Consider the following 14,988-nt stretch of genomic DNA (forward strand, 5'->3'; position numbering starts at 1 on the left):
AACATTTTATCACATAACTTGCATTTTGTAAACTCAATAGAGCCACATCAGAAGTTACAAGGCCACTTATTCCAAATACTCACGCCCCCCCACCAAAATTCCTTTTTTGTTGGAGCCCCAATCCCACCAAACATATTTAAAAGTTTGTGTGTACATACTTTTTTTGTGATGTAATATGATAAGTCCTATTTTATTCTTTCTCTCCACTCTGTGTAGGCCTATTTAAAATGCTGCAGAGAACAAAATAGTTCTATGGGCTTGATTTATTAAAGCTCCCCAAGGCTGGAAAAGATACACTTTTATTAGTGAAGCTGAGTAATCCAGCAAACCTGGAATGGATCTGCTGCAGAATTTAAAACATTTGCTAGCAAATAGCAAATGACTTTGAAGAAATCCATGACTAGGGTAGAGCAGAGTCCTCCATGCTGCTAGCCATGACCCACTCCAAACATCCCACCTTTAATCTTAACTTAACAATTAAAAAACACACTAGACCCAGTTTTTCGTTGGATTTAAATTGGCCATGGCAGCCTCATTTATTTAAAACATTTTCCAAATATCCATATATATATTAACCAAAACATGAAACATTTCTTTACAACATTTTTCAGACAGCAAATCATTTCTTTTATAGGTCCATGAAAATTTCCATTTATTAAAAATTACTTCCGCTCATTAAAACCGGCCCCCAGCCGCCCTCCCGCCGCCTCAGGGACAATAAGCGGATGCACACATCTAACCACCTGGCCCCCACGACAACTGAGTGTCGTGCGAGGCCCACCCTGTACCCAGAGGCCCAAATACTGCCGTGCCTCACCCCACTTTAATTTTTCTCTCCAACAACTTTAACCCTTTCATGGACCCTATGAAAGAAAGCCGCCATGACATTACAACCCCCAAACTAGCTTATTAGGGATGGAGGGTGGGAGAACGCTAACTTCAAGGTAAAACTGACCCCCTCTCCCCCCAACCTCTTTCCTTTATACAGCAATTCCCCCCTCCCATAACAACTTTTCCACCAATCATTAATTCCCTTTTTCCCACATTTTATTTAAATTTCCCGCCCTTCTTTTCCCGCACTTTTTTTTTTTTTTTTTTTTTTTATAATTAACCCCTTACAGCCTGTCCTTCTACTCACCCTGTCATGCGTCCCTCCGCTCTAGTCAAGCTCCAGGCCAACTTTCACCCAGCTTCACTGATGAAAGTGTATTTTCTCCAGCCTTGGAGAGCTTTAATAAATCAGGCCCTGTTTTTTAAACCCAAGGAGACCCAATAATGCACCCTCATTTGGCAGGTCATTGACACCATATGGTCACCAGAAGTGGGTTGAATGATGCATTATTGGACCCGAAGGATCAGTGCTGAAGCTTGGAAGTTTGCAGGATACCATGCCATAGAGAAGAAGATTACTTCATTGAAATCTGCTTTATTATTTGTATTAGTGCTGAGCATGCGTTAGCTGGGCGTTATGGCCAACCCATACCCATGACAGGCATTTATAAGGTGTTGCTGATTATACATTGTCACAGATGTTAGCTTGCACATTTTGTAGATCAATTTAACATGAAATTACGTTCCACCACCACAGATCAACAAACCTCTTGTTGTGGTAGGTGAGCAATTGGCTTCACTTCTTTCCCAGTAACTTGTCCTCCCTGTGTTATTAGCAGTCATTTTGCTATGTGTTAAAATTATACATTGCTTTTTACAAGTTGCCCATATTACAAACACAATAAAAATTATTTTTTTTTAAATTATGCATGATGTGTGTTATACGCAGTAAACAAAAGTAGCAAATCAGATAGGAAAAATATTATTGGTAACAAATATCAGCAGATAAGGAAGGAAGGAACTATTCAATTAGGGCTGATTATGGATAACTAAGGGATAATAATGGTTACATTGGGATATATTTTATTTTAAAAGAATAAACAACTAAATAAATAAAGTTTTATGGAAAGCTCACATCAATTTGCTTTGGCAGTAATCTATCAAGCATAATGCTTTTGATTGGCTTTTAAAGCGCTGGGGCACTTACTATTAAGGATGCTCCATCAAACTATATTCACATGGGCCAGACTCATCCATCCTTCCCTCCGCTCCTCTTCCGCTGCATCTCTTTGCAGTTCTCTTCATTGGCTTCCATTGCACCTTAGAATCGAATTCAAGCTCCTGTGCTTTGCCTTCAAATCTCTCCACCAATCTTGTCCCACTTGCCTTTCTGACCTGGTAAAAAAATACTCCCCTAGCCGTTCTTTTTGCTCCTCCATTGACCTAGTAATGACTTCCTTACTTATAACCTCATCACACGCACGGCTCCAAGACTTTTCTAGAGCTGCCCCCATTCTTTGGATTGGTCTTCCTTGTCCTATTCGGCTTGCTCCTACTTTCTGCTCATTTAAAAGAGCTTTTTTAAGCCATTTTTTCAAACGTGCCTACCTGTCTTCTCTCACTACTTCCCACCACTACATATCTCCCCTCCTATTGTGTGTTACTTCCCCCACCTCCTAGATTGTAAGCTCTTCTGGCCAGGGTCCTCTCCTCTTGTGTCACTGTCTGTATTCGTCTGTCATTTGCAACACCTATTTAATGTACAGCGCTCCGTAATATGTTGGCGCTATATAAATCCTAAATCATATAAATGTGAAAATATTGTAGGTTGTAAGCTGATGATTATTATTATTATTACACAGTATTTAAACAGCACCATCACACCATCATATTACACAGCACTGTACAAAGTCCATAGTCATGTCACTAGCTGTCCCTCAAAGGTGCTCACAATCTAATGTCCCTACCATAGTTGTTAACATAGTCTAAGGTCAGTTTTGGGTGGTAGCCATTTAACCTAACTGCATTATTTTTGGAATATGGGAGGAAACTGGAGTACCCAGAGGAAACCCACGCAGACTCAAGGAGAACCTGCAAACTCCATGCAGTGCCAATGTCATTCTAAAAGAACCTATACACCAGAGGTCAGCAATCTTTTTTGGCCACTAGGGCTTTCAGGGGTAGGCAGGAGCACATCAGGCCGAACTCTCTCTCAAGTCCCGCCCCAATGGCTCAGCCCCCCACCAGGAACGTCCCCTGAAGGGGAAACCCTGTCCTCCGCAATGCATACGGAAGGGAGGGAATGTTCCCTATTTACCCCAGCGGCAGAAGTGTTAACGCCGGCCACGGTAAATAGTGAAGGGAGCCACCACATGGAGGCTCAAGTGCCCTATGCGGCCCAAGGGCTCCGCCGGCTCTGACTCTGCCGCTGGTGGCCGGCTAGGCCATTTCTGGCCTTCGTAATTTGTTGGCGCTATATAAATCCTGTTTATTATTAATAATAATAATAATAATAATAATAATAATAATAAAGGCCGGAGATTGCCGACCCCTGCTATTTACTAACATACATTTTTATATCATTTAAGTAATGCAGATTTCACGCATTCTTGCTGTTATATATTTTTACTAAATTTACAGATAGGGAAATTCTCTTTTTTTTATCTATTTTAATTTCACTACAATTAAGTAATGCAGATTTTAGGAATCTGATCAGAGCAATAATGACAGGTGCTAGTAACCAGTCATGTCCTTAACTTGTAGGTTTGGTTTCCAACTAATTTTATCTCCACCTGTAAATTTCCTAACCGTATCTTGATTACATCCCAGTCCACCCATAGGCCATGCTGCTCAGTCACTGAACCTTATACTGGAATGGTATGCATTCATTAACATGCAGCTGAATAATTGTACTAATGACTACATCTGTAAGTCTGCTGCTCACTGACCATGAATGCTCATTTACAGCAAAATATCTTACATTTCAATCTGCAGAAAATACCGACTTCAAGGTTTCCTGGAAAAAAAATACTGACCTGAGGTTTCCTGAGGACAACAGCTCATTATCTTTTTATACCCATTTTCTCAGATGAATATGTAATTGCCTTGTGTATGGAATAATTGCCTTGTGCAGAGCTTCTATTGTCTGTCTTATTTCACAATGCATTTTAAGTGTTTCAGTTAACCCCTAATTCAAGTCTCCATTCTTTGTTCATTAGCATTTGATTCTCTTAAAGAGGAGATTCCACATAATAGAAGGTCTGCCGGCCAAGTCAAAGTAGTGGGCAGACATACCTGTAAATAGAGAAAAAGTTTTGCTTTAACCCCATCATCCGCACTTTTGGGAATGGCGTCACCATACTCCCAAGCCCTGTAGAATGCAGAGCAAGCAACAAAGAGATTCTGGTCCATCACAAAGCATCTTCTTACAAAATTTCAGCTGCTGGACATTCTATGGGAATCTACACTGAAGGATGTCATCCTTGCCTAGGTGCCATGGACAAAATACAGAAATAAGGTAAGTATTATTCTAGCATTATAGATATGTTTTCCACCTACATATGTTGGGTCATTTAAGGAAGGTGGGGGCCAGAGTAAGCGGACCAGAGGTGCTCAGAAGACAAAAATTCTGACTTGGATCAGATCTGATTGGATTGGTTGAGAAGTACCAACCAGAGTCAGAATTTGGTATTTTGAGCTGTACTATACCTGTCAAAGACAAGAATAGTGGTGTTCAGCTAACCCAGACACCTGATGATTACAGCTGTCCATCAGCCTACTATACCTGTCAATAAAAGGTTTGGTAATATTAGACGGGAACTCAGATTGCTCATTGCTTGTAGTTCCAATATGAGCTGGAATCGACTCACAACTCAGATCTAATCAACCAACAGTAAAGTGGACCTGTCATTAGAGTGGAAGGGCTGCTTAAATAAAACAACCCCTATCTAATGGACAGCACTGCATAATATGTTGGTGCTATAAAAAACCTGTTTATTATTAATATTAATGATAATAATAATATTTGTGTTTTTTTTCAGAAAACCCACTTTTCTCATTTCACGTTTATTGAAGACAATTTTTTTTTTTTTACAATGTACACATTTAGAAATGACGGCACAAACCTAGAGATGTACCAATAACAGCTGAGAGTCTGTTCTTTTTTATGTGGGTGAAGGCTACAAAATTGATATAAAACAGAGAATTGTAGGACAGGTGTTTAAAAATACACATGTTAGTCCTGATCCTCACCTGAAATCAAGTCTATTGTCTCCATAGAAAGAGGGAGCTCTAAAATGTGATGTCTTGACAGAAAATGTCATAACTTGCTGTAAAGTAAATAATAGATGACAAGTTTTATTGAAGAAAGGCCTTAACTAGGAGCCAGGTACATAACACTAAACAGAGCAGGCGATATTATTCTTTAATCCAGCTGACTGATTGCATGAAAGTACATACATTTGTAGGAAATATGAGATTTGGCTTTCTTCCTATAGATACAGCAGTTGTTATTTATACACAACATTAATCTAAGCAAGTGTCTCTCGAGCTTTTTAAGTGTAAAATAACTTTCCAGTGTTCAGGGAACTCCTGCCATAATTACTATATACTCAGCTCACAGTATATTATTGTGGTGGTCAATATGAAGAATTCCTCCTACATTGCTGGGCATTGGGAATGCCACCTTTATAGCCAAAAACATCAATGGGGTGATTTAAACTGACCTGAGAGTCACAACATTGCTTATTGTTCAAGAAACCTCTAGGAACTTCTAGAGGAACCCTGGTTGAGAATGATTATATATTGCTTATTGTTCATGAAACCCCTGGGAACTTCTGGAGGAATCCTTTGTTGTGAATGATTATATATTGCTTATTGTTGAAGAAACCCCTAGGAACTTCTAGAGGAACCCTGGTTGAGAATGATTATATATTGCTTATTGTTGAAGAAACCCCTAGGAACTTCTAGAGGAACCCTGGTTGAGTCAGGTGGACCTGCACACTCTTCAGAATTGTATTACTTTCCTATACTTACACCATCCAATGTTTATGGAAGATCTATCATCTAGGCACAACAATAGGATGCATGAAGAATGGTGTAAAGGAGCAGAAATGATGGAAGCAGTCTCTCCCCGACACTATGATCCCATGTTTGGGTAATTAATAAAGATTACATTAGATGTCTCTTCTGTCCTGCTATGAAGGTTGTACAGTTGTAATAGAGAGGAGAAAATAATAAACACTTTTTTTACACAATTACAGACATGATTTGTTGCACTTAAGCTATGACCCATTTAGAAAACGCTTACAAACAAGGAGTCATAAGTGATATGTCAGGTTCAGTAAGTGGCCCTTTAAAGTTAAATGCAGAAACCACCCATTCAGAGATTTTTGATTCCTTAACCTGACTCTGCCACCAAATGATCTTCCACTGGGCCTCTTCCTAGAGTAAAAATCTGTGATCCATTTCTGTAGCCTGGGGTTTCAGCCAACTAGTCTTGGCACCATCTTTCATCACCATTTCCCTAATGGATTCTTACAGACCTGTGAAGACCCCACCAATGGACAGCCAATATAAGGTGTCCATGTAAATAGGCACCAATGAAAACACCCAATGAATCTCTCTATTACTCATCAATCCAAAAGCAGAAAGACAGAAGGCCTGGTTTGTTCTCTTGTCCATGGATTTTGATTGCTGCAACAATATTTGGGATTTTTTTACACTTGGTCTTGGTGATTCAGTCTACAATCCAATCACCAGGCCATTGTAAAATGGCCATTTTTCAGTCTTCGTCTGTTTTATTTGTATTGAAAGAACCTCCATGTCAAATGATGGAGCTTCTAAGTGTCATAAACACATAGAATCGGTGTAGATTTTAGAAGTGTGTTTTCTGTTCAGAATACAGATTTAAAAAAAAAGGTGTCCTAGGTAATAATCTTCCCTTGAAGTAGACTCATCTACCTATCAATCATTAGGACCTGACACCTTTACCTCCTCTCACATGTAATTACAGATTCACATGGAGGTTAGATGATGCAATGGTCTTATCCTCGAAAGCCACATACAAATTGCTGATGACTTGCACAGATCCCGATGGACAATGGCTGGTGAGTCAGGGATGAAAAAAAGGCAATCCACCAACTTTCACATTATTTCTGTATCTCTCCCGGATGTCGCTTGACAGTTAGAGAATGAACTGACACAGATAAAGGCACCTCAAGCAACTTGAACAAAGGAAAAGCAGTTTGTATTTCACATAAAAGGGGAGAATGAGTCAATGAAGAGGAGGTAATCAGGCATGTTTCATTTCATGTTATTTACAATATCTGCCTACACATGCTTTACAGTCCGGACAAAGACTAATAGCTTTATCATCTCCAGCAATTCAGCCTGCAGCACTTAAGTTTCTAGACATATAGAAACTGAAGGGAAAAAACTATAAACCAGGAAACATTCCTGAGTCATCACTTGGTTTCTGATTCCATTTCAGAAAAGTAGTACAATGTAAAGAATACATAGGGTTTAAGGTAAGCGGGTGTACCCAGAAGATAAATTCTTTTTATAGTCATTTTAATACCCATTGATTACCTTTGTTCAATATGGCTGCTTTATTTAAAAGTCTGGGACTGTTCATAGCTATGTTTTTTAACTGCAAGAACAGTAGAAGTGTTATCTACTAAAACATCCATGGATGGAATTGGTATATTTACAATGTATCACTTATACTTCATTGATTCGCACAAAAGACTTTAACACAATACTCTTCTGTACATGTCCTAACTTCATATCTTAGCATTTTTTGTTTCTGATATATAAATATGCATTGTTTTCTTTTCCATTACTATGCATAAACATTCTCAGAATACCCCTGAGGAAGCCCTCAGGTGAAATGCGTCGGGTTAGAGTCATTTTTTATTCACTTGATCATGTTTTGCATCTAAGGGAATTATTTGTATATTGAACAGGTCATACATCCCAGACCTTTAAATGGGATGCAACCTTCCTTTAAGTGTGTGTCTGTATGTACTGACTTTGACATAGACATACTTTATTTTATGAATTTGCTTGAGATTTGTAATACAAACCAATATGTCTGATTGAAAACCCATGTTTCTAAAGGTTTTACATCACTCCACACTTTTTTTCTCCTAAACCACCCTACCACCACCATCAGTCAGAGCCACCACCATCACCAAAAGCCAGAACTACCCCACCACTATCTTAGTTTGCCCCTGTTCATTGCCTGGATAATTACATTAAAAAAGCAAATTTACATTAAAAGCCCTAATACTTGCTTATCTCTAGAATCACTTATAGAGTCAAGAAATCTAACCCCTTCAGTTTTTAGTCTGAAGGTAAAGTCCCCAATGGGTAGGTGTCCTATTCTAGTCAAGAGATAACAAACGTTCCTATAGGGTGTCTTTACTGACAGCAAGTCTTAACAATAAGTGGGAAGGTGGACAGGGTGGACAGCAATCTCTATTACATATTGTCTAATACATACATAGTGCTTCTTCCAACAACAACACCTGGAGCAGTGTTTCTTGACCTTTATGATTTGGAGGAAACCTTTGAAAAAGCTTTTAGGCATTCAGAGAACCCCTGCTATACTATACCACAGCTCACAGTACATTAGGCCATTGGGAAGACTGCCAACCGACCTAAAAATCACAATCTTGCCCAAGGAACCCCCATCAACCTCTGGAGGAACCAAGGGTTCCATGGAACTCTGTTTGAGAAACACTGATCTAAAGTGTAGTTCCCCCTATAGTTTTGTGCCCCCAGTCCCTCCCACCCTTGTAGGTACCCTTTAATTGCAGAGTCTTTATCCCCCCTACTTACTGCAGAGCCCCACAGTACCTCTACCCAGCTTTTACAAAACTGCCAACACCCCATAGTTCTCTCAGGTCTTCCCTAGAGCCCCACTTCAAACAAAGAGGCCACCATGGTGCCTTTCTGCATTGTTCCATTAAATCCTTTAATACAACTTCCTGTGCCCCCTTTTTAGTTCCATGGCACTTTTGTTATAGACTAGTGCAAAAAAATTAAACTGCATATTCAGGATGAGGTTTTCCTGATGCTAAAATTAGCTTTACTACTAAACCAGGCATACAAAGTTATATGCATGTCTGTTCATAATTGTGACTTTGATATGACTGTGCCCCCATCGGGGACAACTATGACATCCTGATAAAGAAGACTGGACACACCAAGGGCCATTTTACACTTATATTGCTAAGCAGAATATATTTATTCCACTGCCCTCTTTGTTTTTGTTCTATTTTCTTCATATACCCAATAAGGGTGAATTTTACATAGTACTGTATGTAAAATGCACCTCTAATGGCTATATGAAGAAATTGTCACCCAAAAATAGTCTGCAAAATGATGAAAATTGGTCTGCAAAAATGAATCACAAAATGAAATATGTTTATTAGTAGTATGTCTTTTCCATGCCCAAGCAACGATTATTAAAAAAAAGTTGACGGTGTGCTTAATTACTTTTACAGCACAGTAAATATACAAATAGTTGAAAAGTTGTTTGTGTATTTGAAAAACTCAGTGACCTCTGGTGGTGGGCCAGCTTTCTTGAGTTTGTATTTAAAAGTCATAGAGTGATTAATCTACCCAGTTCCTATAAATTGCAGAAACTGCTAGGGTCTTCAAGTTATACAACCCACGCGTGTTCAATTATTTACACATTAAAGTCACCCATTAGGCATTGTTAATCATTGATGACGATGGATGAACTCATGTCTCCATCCTAATTTCCAAGATTCATCTGGGTCACCACTGAAATGGTCACGTACAAAGAGGAATTTACAGTCACCATTGTAAATAATGTATTGCGTAGAGTACAGTTTGGGCTCCAAAAATACATTTTTCCATCCAAACTTTTACTCTTTTACCCAACTTTTAATGTGCAAATTTTGTAAATTGTGGGTAAAAGTTAAGTGAATTTTAGATTAAACATTTTTAATATGTGACCTTGGTATCAGGGTATAGCAACACCCCAAATTAGTATCCATACCTAAAAGATACTTAGTTAAAGGATAAAAGTGCCTCCAGATATAACAACCCGGCAAGATAATTCATCTATTTCAGTTGGGTCTGGTAAGATCAGGTGACATTCTTATCTCAATAGGTGATCCCTAACCTGGGGGGGCATCACTAGGAGAAGCTTTCTCATGAGAAAAAACAGCAGATAATAAAATCCAGCCTATTTCCTCCTCTGCAGCCCATGATGGTCCTTGTTGACATGACAAACCTCCGTTCCTTATTCTCATTTTCAATTCGGCATCATCAACTTGCCATGCCGTGTGGTCTTCTGGTAAAGAATATAGGTGGCCATACCAATGTCCATTTAACAGGATCAGGGGCAGACATAGAGAATTGTAAAGTTTGCCATTGAACAAGGCCCCTGGACCCTCCTCAGCCAACAAGGCAACAGGTACAGGGCCCCACTCTTGACTACGGCCACTGAACGGCCTTACTAAGGACATACAACACAGGTAAACAGGAAGTGAGTACAAAAAGGTGCAAAGATTAGTAAAGAAAAGGTAAAAACATTTAAAAAGATGTTTATTTATAGTAATCAGCTTTTTAGCCAATGGCATCTGTTTAGAGCAGTGCTTTTCAACCTTTTCAAAATGGGGAACCTCTTGAAAAAACTTCTGAATCTTAAGGAACCACATCTATAATTACTATTTTCACAGCTCACAGTACATTAGTGTAGTGGTCTGTGGGAGGAATGTCTCTTACATTGCTGGCCAGTAGGAAGAATGTCACCCTTACAGATAGGCAAAAAAGTAATTGGTGTCACTTAAACTAACCTGAGAATCACAAACTTCTCATTGCCCAAGGAACCCTTAGCAACCTCTAGAGCAGGGGTCGGCAAACTTTTTGGACTACTAGGGATTTCAGGAGGTCAAGAAGGCACACTAGGCCAGAAGAAACAAGGTTTTCAAGGAAAGTTTTTTTCCAAATGTGACTGCAAGTGAGCAGCCTTAGTATTCTGCTCATCGGATAAAGAATAATTCGTCAGTCCATTAGGGGGTGAAGACACGACGTTCGAGGTCAACCTTCCAGAGACTGGTAGCTGCGCGTTGCTTCTGCTCTTTAGGCATAGTAATTGGGGTTACTGTGCGGGAACTCGATGATATCGCGGGAACTTGCGTTAACGTGACAATTCAATTAGGCCGGATCCAACAATAAATAACTGGGGGGGCGTTAGGCCTGACTGAACCGTATCCAGCCTAAAGGCTTGAGTTTGCCTACCCCTGCTCTAGAGGAACCCTGGTTAAGAAATACTGGTTTAGAATTTGGATCTACTTTACCCAAACTCTCTTGCAAAGCTCGAGGAGCCACTTAAACCTTTAGAATCCAACACTTTCAGGTGCCTGGCTCTCTCTGCTGCCCACTGTCACTCCTTTCATTCACCTCCATGTCTTTAGCATCCTCCGCAGCTCAGAAAAAAATCCCCCATGATGTAGCAGCTGGGGGAGACTACAATGGGCATCGGAGGGAAACATGCATTAAATGTGTCAGATGCCACAATTTCTAACGGGCCCTCTAAATTTGCAAGAGAGCAAAGTGTAGAGTAAACAGAAAAATATATATATATATATTATGTGAATTCTAATGGCATTGCCTCTTTAAGTAGATGATGAAATTCAAACAAACGAAAAGTGTGACAGCATCCTTTTAGGTAAATGATTTCTTCTTATCACATTCTCTGACTCAGAAGAAAACTGCCTCAAGCAAACAGAGGAGTACAATCCTTCACTCTGGGACATTTATTAGAAGGCTTAAGATGGATCCTTCCAAATAAACATTACATCATGTATTTAATAGGGATCAGCTACCAGCTGGACATAGTATGATGAATAGCCAGCTTCATGCTCAACAAAAATAAACATTCTTCCTTGCAGGCACAATACTTCATTTAGGCCAAATGTATGACACCAAATGTGTCCATCTGCCACGCATAATGTATTTATTTATTTTTATTCCTATGAGTGGGGGTCCTTGAATGTCTACAGACATTAGATTTTGTAGGTGAGTAAAGGGAAGGAAGAAGCAATACAAGAAGCTAGGTTGGTTTGCTGCAGTGCAAGGAGCAGGCTGATTGGTGGAGAAGAGAACAGAATGAAGCAGTGATAGGTTAATCAGTGTGCTACTTTTCTATTTACTGTCCAATCACATGTAAGTGAAAAATAAACTGAAACATTAGTTCCCCTCCCAGGCAGTAATGTGCTATGTAATAGAGCCCCATAAGTAAACTATGCCTATAAAGCACTATAAATTCCAGGACTGGATGGGCTAGGACTGGATTCCAGGACTGGATGGTAACTAAATTACCAATCGTCAGGCAGTGCTCTCTGATGTATTTTATGTATTCTACTGTTCAGAGTGATGAACAAGAGAGTTAAAAAAGTGGGACGTTCTTGGGATTAAAGCAGGGGTCCTCAATCTCCAGTCCGTTTGACAGGTGGACACAACCCACCCACTCTCTCATTACAGGCTCAGACTTGGTATTGGTATTCTGACCCTTTCAATTATACATTACAATCACCCCTCATCTCTCTCTATCATCTCTATTTCATCTCATAGTATCTCATGTAGAAAAATATTTCACTACAGGGGAGAGAATTTTTCATTCGACACGTTTCACAGAACTTAGGCTGCTTCGTCAGGAATTGATTATATCGTATACATTGTAGAGTTTATTGATTCTTTGCATCCAAGAAAACTTTAGGTTGTAACTTTGCACACAGCCACACATCGGGGGCAGAGAATGACAGGCTCAGACAAAAATAGGAGACTTTGGACCAATCGACAAGTGGAGGAAAATGTATCCCCAACCACTGAAGGATAACTACTAGCCGGATAGGATTGTAGTTGAAAAAGTATTAGACTAGTTTGGAGACCAGAGAATACAGATGTATTATCCTCTGTGTATTGCTACAGCTTATTTAGCTCGTTTGACATCCTATTCAGCTATATCTTTTTCTATCACTCTTTTTTATATTAATCAGGGATGTGGCTACTTTTCTCCTTGTTTCTTTGTTTAATGCGATTTTTATATCTTTTCAATATATATTCCACTGTTTAGCTTTAGGTTAGGGGGAATATACACAGCTTGTTGTGCAAATGTTGCAGCAGTCCCACGATAGCCAGAAATAACACCCTTACAAAAACATTACAATTCTTTTCTGTATAAAAAAGTATTTTTCTTTATTTAACCTGTCTTTTGCAGGTGAATGTAGCACTTTTCTAGATGTATGAAAGTACCCAGATTCGATTTGTGAAGGGTTAATCTCTAAAATTTGTTGACGTTTGGTGAACTTCTGATTGTCCCCAATGGCATGATTCACACACAATGGACGTAATTTATTAAAGCTCTCCAAGACAGGAGAAGATAGACTAACATGAGAAATCTGGGTTATCCAGCAAACCTAGAATAGATTTGCCAAGTAAAAGAAAATGATTTTTTATTTGTTTGCTGGATCACTCAGGACCTTCCATGGCAGTCTATCCTCCTTTAATAAACCAGGTCCAATACTTCTGGGGACTGGAGATCATGTGATCTTTTCCATTTGGCCAACTCAGAAGAAGCAGGTTTTTATTCTTGGCAACAAAGAGGAACCTTTTCCACTGAAAATATGAATTTGATTTGCTAAGTTCTGCATCCTGTTGACTTACATTAAGTGTGAATTTTAATAATAAGTTTGCCTTAAGCCAATTCCCATCCTCTGTGCACAAACAAGACACAAATAGCAATATATCCATCTGTTTTGTTCCCCTTATATAAATAGTGAGTCAGCCTTGAGTAAGTGTACAAGTTTTAACAACGTTTCTGAGAACATTATATTTTTGCTCAAGTACAGGAGCCAGCTGTCCCAGAATCCTGCAGTAAAACAGAAAACACGCCTGGCATTACTAACGCTGGACCCTAATAATCAAGGTGCCCCCACCCATCATATTCTGTACATCTCTGGAATGCATACCTACAAGAAAAATACCTGCTCCACCAGAAATCCATAAAACTCTGATAAAAAATCCCCACAAGCTTCATCAGTCTGTATATGCAGAATTACAGAATTGCACCTTTTTCCTCCTTGCTTCACTCTATATCCCACTACAAGTGCATACTTTAATTTTTTTTCCAAATCTTTACCATTAACAAGACCATGGCTGCTAAGGTGCACAGCCTCTGCAAGAAAATATAAGGTTTTGTTCAGACCAGCGTTTATTCAAGAGGTAACCCTGCATTTAGTCACCACTACAAATGGTAACAATGGAACAAATGGGTTTATTCATTCTTCAATGGCTGCTTCAACTTCCTACAAGGATTGAATGTAATACTATATAGACGTTGAAAGTTAGTTTTCTGTACAAAAAAAATTACACTCATCCTTATAGGTGTCAAGTGGTTGATCCCTAGGTGATCCTAGCCTTCTGCGTTCCAGCTCAGACTGGACACCGGGTGCCTTCATCTTCTTTCTTTTACCTCTTACGTCACCCAATCTTGTACTGTGCAGGATTGAGCTAGGATGACACCCCTTCCTGAAAATGTAAAGTGCCAATCTCACCGTGCATTTTTTTTCATTCCAGGAAAGCCCCTTCGGAGCGTGGCTGAGGTTGGGCATGCGCAGAAGGAGCAGTCTGCAGCTTCCTGAGATACAAACTTCACATTTCCCATTTGGGTTTCCCATTCAGGGTTAGCAACCCTTTTATGTAAAGTAAAAAATGTAGTGATATGTTCACTTTAAAAAAACTTGCAGTACTTCCAAGTGTTTGGGAACACAGTTTGGGAACACACAACCTCTTAGTGCCAAGGAACAGTAAACAATGTTGTTCTTACCCACTTGTCTGAACATAGCCCGGAAATTGAAATATATTGCATAAATTTTAAATTCACTAACAATTTATTTTAGAAAGCTGTTTAGGTATAAATTCCTACCTTTTTCACCTATCTATGGCAAATGTCCACAGGTGTTGTCCTGCTTTTGGAACATGCCTTAAATGCAGGTCATCAATATTTCAAAAGCTCTAATTGAATGGTGCACATGGCAGTATAGCCATCCAGCTTGGGTTTGATTTGTTTTGCTTTGCATTGTGCTGCATTTTCTTTTGGAAACAGCATGTTCTTCC

This window comes from Pyxicephalus adspersus, chromosome 11 (assembly GCF_032062135.1).
Source record: "Pyxicephalus adspersus chromosome 11, UCB_Pads_2.0, whole genome shotgun sequence".
Taxonomy (NCBI): Eukaryota; Metazoa; Chordata; class Amphibia; order Anura; family Pyxicephalidae; genus Pyxicephalus; species Pyxicephalus adspersus.